The following is an 8563-nucleotide window of genomic DNA, read 5'->3' as shown; positions in this document are numbered from 1 at the left end:
TATTTAAGAGAGTGATACAATGGCAAATACTATATAGGCCTACCACATAATAAAAAATACATTTGATCTTTGTTTAATTTATTACATCGGGTCTAGTTGTATTCTGTTGGTTGGATATATGGTTAAGGTATCTATAGGAAATGCCTAAATGTTTTAGACATAATAATGAGGCATGTTGCTTGGAGCAGACTGGATTCAATCTTTAATCCACTTGAAGCTGTAGTTGCCATAGGAGCTATAGTTGTAGTTGAAGCTGTAATAAAAGATATGCAAATTAGTTGGATCTCCCTATAGAAAGCTTTTTTTGGTTATACTTTTTCTTAAGGTGAAGTAGTTACACGTTTACTACATGTACTTATTATAGTACATGCAGTACACAGGGCACTATGTACCCTAACCGTAACTCTATAGTAATTACATGTAGTTAATTAATATCACTCAGTACTTATTTGAGTAAGTACAATGTAACTACAGTGAAAATTAGGAAAAAACAAGAACAAATATAGATAAATACTAAAAATTATGTTTTGTGTGTCCGATTTCCATTATACTAAAGTTATTAAAGACTTTAAATCTATGGAGTAATAGAGCTTACCTGAACCATTGACTGAAACTGATCCAGGAATTATTTTCAGTAGATCGACACCTCCTTCTCCAAATGCTGTCAAGAGGGTGTTTGAAATCTCTTGAACGGAGGGGACTGGTTGGTCGAATCTGAAGGCTATTTGAGTTGTTGTGATGATTGACCCTGGGCTGGAATATATAAATGTTGAAATAATTGTTAGCTTAAATTCTCTTTCTTTTTTACTCTCTTTCACACACACACTCACACACGCACGCACGCACGCACGCACGCACGCACGCACACACACACACACACACACACACACACACACACACACACACACACACACACACACACAGATAGATAGATAGATAGGTAGATTGGTAGATAGACTGATACAGTACTGTGCATGTTAATACCCCCCCCCCCCCCCACACACACACACACACAAAAAAAATGGTTTTAAGTCAGTTATTTATATCTTTAGGCAGGTTTCTTCAAGCATCTTGGAGACGTTCCCGCAGTTCTTCTGGATTTAGTCTGTCTCAATTTTTTCTGTTTCTTCATGTAATCACAGACGGACTCGATGATGGTGAGATCAGATCATACCGGCTGTTATCAGACTCCTTGTCCACACACAAATCTCATTGGATTATTACAATTAATGGCAAAAACAATGTTTGGAAATGTAAACTTATATTTCCTACTGACACACTACAGCGAAAGATATAAATAACTGACTTAAAACCATATTATATTAACATGCCTAAGACTTTTGCACAGTACTGTAGATAGATAGATAGATAGATAGATAGATAGATAGATAGATAGATAGATAGATAGATAGATAGATAGATAGATAGATAGATAGACCTACTAAAAAGCAGCATTGCAGTATAGTGTATTTACCTGAATCCTATGACAATCACTCTGAGGAAGTTAGCATACTTGGGTCTGTAAACTCCTTCAAGCTGGAACAGATAACAAACAATTACAGACATCAGTTACAATAGGGTATTGTAATATATGAGTGTTGGTTACATAATTACTGTCTCTTCTTTTAACTCTAAGCTTAAAAATCATTATCAAGTATCATTTAGTGTGTTCCAGTAAATTCAGTAAATAGATTTGAACTCACCTGATTTATTACAAGCTTAGACCTATTCTGGTACTCCTCAGTGTTTTGGTTGTTGAGTGCTTCTATAAATGTCTCCAAAGAGCGAAACACCAGATCTGTTAACACCGTAGGTATTTCTGCAGTAGTTGTTGTGGAAGATGTAGTGGTTGTAGAAGTTGTGGAAGTTGTAGAAACTGCTGATGCTGTAGATGCTGTAGATGCTGTAGAAGCTGTAGAAGCTGTAGATGCTGTTGAAGCTGTCGAAGCTGTAGAAGCTGTAGATGCTGTAGATGCTGTAGATGGTGTAGATGCTGTAGATGCTGTAGAAGCTGTAGATGCTGTAGATGCTGTAGATGCTGTAGATGCTGTAGAAGCTGTAGATGCTGTTGAAGCTGTAGATGCTGTTGAAGCTATAGAAGCTGTAGATGCTGTAGATGCTGTAGAAACTGTAGATGCTGTTGAAGCTGTAGATGCTGTTGAAGCTGTTGAAGCTGTCGAAGCTGTAGATGCTGTAGATGCTGTAGACTCTGTAGCAGCTGTGGATGCTGTGGATTTACTAATAGTTGTACTTTCAAAGGCTGGTGAAGATGAATTGACTGAAGTCAAAGTAGAAGCTGTTGATTGTGGCAGTGTTGAAATGATTGCTGCTCTAGTGGTGGATGTTCCAGTAAGAATTGAGGGAACTGTGGAAGAATCTGTTGGTGTTGTAGAAGATCCAGCTGTTGTAACAGTAGTTTGTGGTGTTGTTGTGGTTTCTACTGCTGTAGTGGTGGATGTTCCAGCAGGAACTGTAGTGGTTGTTGAGGACACTGTTGTAGCTGGATGTGTTGTGGAGGGTTCAGTTGTTGTAACAGTAGTTTGTGGTGGTGTTGTGGTTTCTCCTGTTGTACTGGTGAATGTTTCAACAGGAACTGTAATGGTTGTTGATGACACTGTTGTTGTTGTAGGTGTTGTGGAGGATTCAGCTGTTGTAAGAGTAGTTTGTGGTGTTGTTGTGGTTTCTCCTACTGTAGTGGTGGATGTTCCCACAGGAACTGTAATGGTTGGTGAGGACACTGTTGTTGTTGTAGGTGTTGTGGCGGATTCAGCTGTTGTAACAGTAGTTTGTGGTGTTGTTGTGGTTTCTCCTGTTGTACTGGTGGATGTTCCAGCAGGAACTGTAGTGGTTGCTGAGGACACTGTTGTTGTTGTAGGTGTTGTGGCGGATTCAGCTGTTGTAACAGTAGTTTGTGGTGTTGTTGTGGTTTCTCCAACTGTAGTGGTGGATGTTCCAGTAGGAACTGTAGTGGTTGCTGAGGACACTGCTGTTGTTGTAGGTGTTGTGGAGGATTCAGCTGTTGTAACAGTAGTTTGTGGTGTTGTTGTGGTTTCTCCTACTGTACTGGTGGATGTTCCAGCAGGAACTGTAGTGGTTGTTGAGGACACTGCTGTTGTTGTTGTTGTAGGTGTTGTGGAGGATTCTGTTGTTGTAACAGTAGTTTGTGGTGTTGTTGTGGTTTCTCCTGTTGTACTGGTGGATGTTCCAGCAGGAACTGTAGTGGTTGTTGAGGACACTGTTGTTGTTGTAGGTGTTGTGGCGGATTCAGCTGTTGTAACAGTAGTTTGTGGTGTTGTTGTGGTTTCTCCTGTTGTACTGGTGGATGTTCCAGCAGGAACTGTAGTGGTTGTTGAGGACACTGTTGTTGTTGTAGGTGTTGTGGCGGATTCAGCTGTTGTAACAGTAGTTTGTGGTGTTGTTGTGGTTTCTCCTGTTGTACTGGTGGATGTTCCAACAGGAACTGTAGTGGTTGCTGAGGACACTGTTGTTGTTGTAGGTGTTGTGGCGGATTCAGCTGTTGTAACAGTAGTTTGTGGTGTTGTTGTGGTTTCTCCTGTAGTACTGGTGGATGTTTCAATAGGAACTATAGTGGCTGTTGAGGACACTGTTGTTGTTGTAGGTGTTGTGGAGGATTCAGCTGTTGTAACAGTAGTTTGTGGTGTTGTTGTGGTTTCTCCATCTGTAGTGGTGGATGTTCCAACAGGAACTGTAATGGTTGTTGAGGACACTGCTGTTGTTGTAGGTGTTGTGGAGGATTCAGCTGTTGTAACAGTAGTTTGTGGTGTTGTTGTGGTTTCTCCTGTTGTACTGGTGGATGTTTCAATAGGAACTGTAGTGGCTGTTGAGGACACTGCTGTTGTTGTAGGTGTTGTGGAGGATTCAGCTGTTGTAACAGTAGTTTGTGGTGTTGTTGTGGTTTCTCCTACTGTAGTGGTGGATGTTCCAACAGGAACTGTAATGGTTGTTGAGGACACTGCTGTTGTTGTAGGTGTTGTGGAGGATTCAGGTGTTGTAACAGTAGTTTGTGGTGTTGTTGTGGTTTCTCCTGCTGTAGTGGTGGATGTTCCAGCAGGAACTGTAGTGGTTGTTGAGGACACTGTTGTTGTTGTAGGTGTTGTGGAGGATTCAGCTGTTGTAACAGTTGTTTGTGGTGTTGTTGTGATTTCTCTTACTGTAGTGGTGGATGTTCCAGCAGGAACTGTAGTGGTTGCTGAGGACACTGCTGTTGTTGTAGGTGTTGTGGAGGATTCAGTTGTTGTAACAGTAGTTTGTGGTATTGTTGTGGTTTCTCCTACTGTAGTGGTGGATGTTCCAGCAGGTACTGTAGTGGTTGTTGAGGACACTGCTGTTGTTGTAGGTGTTGTGGAGGATTCAGCTGTTGTAACAGTTGTTTGTGGTGTTGTTGTGGTTTCTCCTGCTGTAGTGGTGGATGTTTCAACAGGAACTGTGGTGGTTGCTGAGGACACTGTTGTTGTAGGTGTTGTGGAGGATTCAGCTGTTGTAACAGTTGTTTGTGGTGTTGTTGTGATTTCTCTTACTGTAGTGGTGGATGTTCCAGCAGGAACTGTAGTGGTTGTTGAGGACACTGCTGTTGTTGTAGGTGTTGTGGAGGGTTCAGCTGTTGTAACAGTAGTTTGTGGTGTTGTTGTGGTTTCTCCTGCTGTACTGGTGGATGTTCCAGCAGGTACTGTAGTGGTTGTTGAGGACACTGCTGTTGTTGTAGGTGTTGTGGAGGGTTCAGCTGTTGTAACAGTAGTTTGTGGTGTTGTTGTGGTTTCTCCTGCTGTACTGGTGGATGTTCCAGCAGGTACTGTAGTGGTTGTTGAGGACACTGCTGTTGTTGTAGGTGTTGTGGAGGGTTCAGCTGTTGTAACAGTTGTTTGTGGTGTTGTTGTGATTTCTCCTACTGTAGTGGTGGATGTTCCAGCAGGTACTGTAGTGGTTGTTGAGGACACTGCTGTTGTTGTAGGTGTTGTGGAGGGTTCAGCTGTTGTAACAGTAGTTTGTGGTGTTGTTGTGGTTTCTCCTGCTGTACTGGTGGATGTTCCAGCAGGTACTGTAGTGGTTGTTGAGGACACTGCTGTTGTTGTAGGTGTTGTGGAGGGTTCAGCTGTTGTAACAGTAGTTTGTGGTGTTGTTGTGGTTTCTCCTACTGTAGTGGTGGATGTTCCAGCAGGTACTGTAGTGGTTGTTGAGGACACTGCTGTTGTTGTAGGTGTTGTGGAGGGTTCAGCTGTTGTAACAGTAGTTTGTGGTGTTGTTGTGGTTTCTCCTACTGTAGTGGTGGATGTTCCAGCAGGTACTGTAGTGGTTGTTGAGGACACTGCTGTTGCTGTAGGTGTTGTGGAGGGTTCAGCTTTTGTAACAGTAGTTTGTGGTGTTGTTGTGGTTTCTCCTACTCTAGTGGTGGATGTTCCAGCAGGAACTGTAGTGGTTGTTGAGGACACTGCTGTTGTTGTGGGTGTTGTGGAGGATTCAGTTGTTGTAACAGTAGTTTGTGGTGTTGTTGTGGTTTCTCCTACTGTAGTGGTGGATGTTCCAGCAGGAACTGTAGTGGTTGTTGAGGACACTGCTGTTGTTGTGGGTGTTGTGGAGGATTCAGTTGTTGTAACAGTAGTTTGTGGTGTTGTTGTGGTTTCTCCTGCTGTAGTGGTGGATGTCCCAGCAGGAACTGTAGTGGTTGCTGAGGACACTGCTGTTGTTGTAGGTGTTGTGGAGGATTCAGTTGTTGTAACAGTAGTTTGTGGTGTTGTTGTGGTTTCTCCTTCTGTAGTGGTGGATGTTCCAGCAGGAACTGTAGTGGTTGTTGAGGACACTGTTGTAGCTGTAGGTGTTGTGGAGAATTCAGCTGTTGTAACAGTAGTTTGTGGTGTTGTTGTGGTTTCTCCTGTTGTACTGGTGGATGTTCCAGCAGGAACTGTAGTGGTTATTGAGGACACTGCTGTAGCTGTAGGTGTTGTGGAGGATTCAGCTGTTGTTTGTGGTGGTGTTGTGGTAACTACAGTACTGGTGGATGTTTCAGCAAGAATTGTTGTGACTGCTGATGACAATGTTGTAGCTGGGGGAGTTGTTGTGTCGGCTGTACTAACAGATGATGTTGAATATGTTGTGGTCTGAGTTGTTGCATTTTGGACTGTTGCTAGAAAAAAACAAAAAGTTAGTGTACTTTTAAAGTTTTTTTCTGTTTCATATTTTGCACATTTATATTTTACACACAAGTCTATTGAAATAATATTATTGTTTTCTTCTGAGTATGATTAAATTCACCTACCAATAAAAATGCATATGATAATAAAAGCTTTCCTCTTCATTCTGGGAAAAGTCCAGTGGTGACGATAAGAGTCTGCAAAGCAAGCAATATGCACAAAGTTTATATACACATACAGTAGGCTACATTTATACACACAGTCAATGCTTGAAGTGGGAAAATAGTGCCGGCACTCCCAAATATGGGTGTCTCCCTCAGTTCCAAGTTGTTTTAGTTTGAACATTGAGGGGTGAAGTGTGAATCATTTAACAAGGTCCCAGTGGATTATCTATTATAAATTCTACAAGTTAGTCAAAATTTACCACAATAAATACAATAGAACATAATAATTACAGTAAAGGTGGCCAGTAGTTTTCTAAAGCTTTCGAATTTATGTTGGTGCAGGATGATGATTTCCCCTCTTTTTCGAATTATTTTTTTTAGTTTATGTGGCTGTTTTAGATCATGCTTGACTTTCTCCATAGTGTTTTAAAGTGGTACATTTTCAACTGAAATCAAAGACAAATTTTATCATCAATAGGAACATCTCACGGAAATCTTATCACATGACTTATTTTATCATGACTTTATTTCTCAAATTCAGATATAATCTCAGAATTGTGAGGTTTTTTGTTTTGTTTTTTCATTTCGGGGCAGAAGCAAGCTTCAATAGATAAATGAGGTAGGTCAAAAGTAATCAAAATGTAAAGTATATTACCTAAAATGTGTAATGTAATACATTAGATTACTAACTACAATTTTCATCATGTAATTTGTATTCAGTAACAGACTTTGTAGCAATCTACATACATTCATCATAAGCATATATATCACTGCATATAACACACATCACTGTAACAAATGTCAGACAATGCCAGACACCAACATCAGATGCAGTTAAGAAACAACATCAGTTAGATTAAACTTAATCCACAAACTATTAAATTATTTGGACAATTCTCCACCCTCTACCCAACATCAGAAATGATAGTAAATTACCATGCAAAAGTTTACACTCTAGAATTAACAGTTATCTATTAATGTCCTTGTTCTACTCCAACTGAAGGAATTTGGACACCATACATCTTGACACCATGAATAGTTTTTAACTTCTATTTATCACACAAAATTGAACGCAAATTCCAACTGATAATCATTTTCCAAACGACAATATTCTCTTATTATAACTCCTTAATATTAAACACAAATGGTTCAGTAAACAAATGGATGCCTGATAATGGGCATGTCCAATAGATAATACGTTAATCAATATCAAGATAAATTAATTACTTTAGTGAACAGAATATCATACTGTAACTGCAGTTTCCTGTGACCGCTTAAATATTCTGACCAGACACATTTTATACAAAATAGACAACTGCAATCTCTGTCAAAGACAAAAAACCTGGTACATTTTATCATATTATATTCTATATGTCATTAACATAGAAATGCTTTAATTTTTATTATGTCTCTTTGCACTATTTCCAGCAATAAAAAGTACTTTATAATATAAATATATAATTAACACAAATATATTTAGGGAAATAAAATATCCTTACCAATTCTTGGGTAGATTATTTTAATGTTGATTTGTAATCTGCTGTAGTCACAGTGGCTTTAATCACTGGTAAGTAGCCTACTTAAGTACTAGCACTCCAGTTTTTCACGTCTCCTGAATAACCTGTGCCGCTTCTTCTTAAATACCACTCAGTGACGTCCTGATTGGGCTTTTTTACTTCCCTGATATGCACAGATAAGCTATATGGAATGTACCTTGCCAGACACCGTGAGTTTTTTTTTAATTATTTTTATCTTTTGTATTGTGGGTGTCTAAAAGGTGTGGTCTGCGCAACAATTAATTATAGCCAGGCGTATTTATAGAAACTGTTAAATAACTTGACAAAGCCATATTGTTTCTCATTTTTAATTTATATATTTATGTCATTCACATAAATGTATGTCATTCGCAGGACAGAGCAATTCCTTAATAACACTTGCATAAAATTTGGTTTAGGAATAAATCTTTGAATTTTTCGTTATTACTGCATAAATAGCCTTTTAGTGGAAAGAAAATAAAAAATTACACAAAAACATCAAAAACAGTTTCCCATTAATTATACGGGCAGATTGCGACTATATATTCTGATGATCGTGGAGCATGTACTTTTTAAGGATCCCACTTATCCTGCTAATCATGATTATTACACAAGTGAGATGACTAAACAAGAGGTTAAACAAAAGACACCAGGTTTACCTAAGCATTCCTCACATTATGACATAGTTTCACCGCCTTCCTTGACGTTTCTAAGAGCG

Source organism: Scardinius erythrophthalmus (genome assembly GCF_964197995.2).
Source record: "Scardinius erythrophthalmus genome assembly, chromosome: 3".
NCBI lineage: Eukaryota > Metazoa > Chordata > Actinopteri > Cypriniformes > Leuciscidae > Scardinius > Scardinius erythrophthalmus.
Note: the sequence above shows the minus strand (reverse complement) of the source record.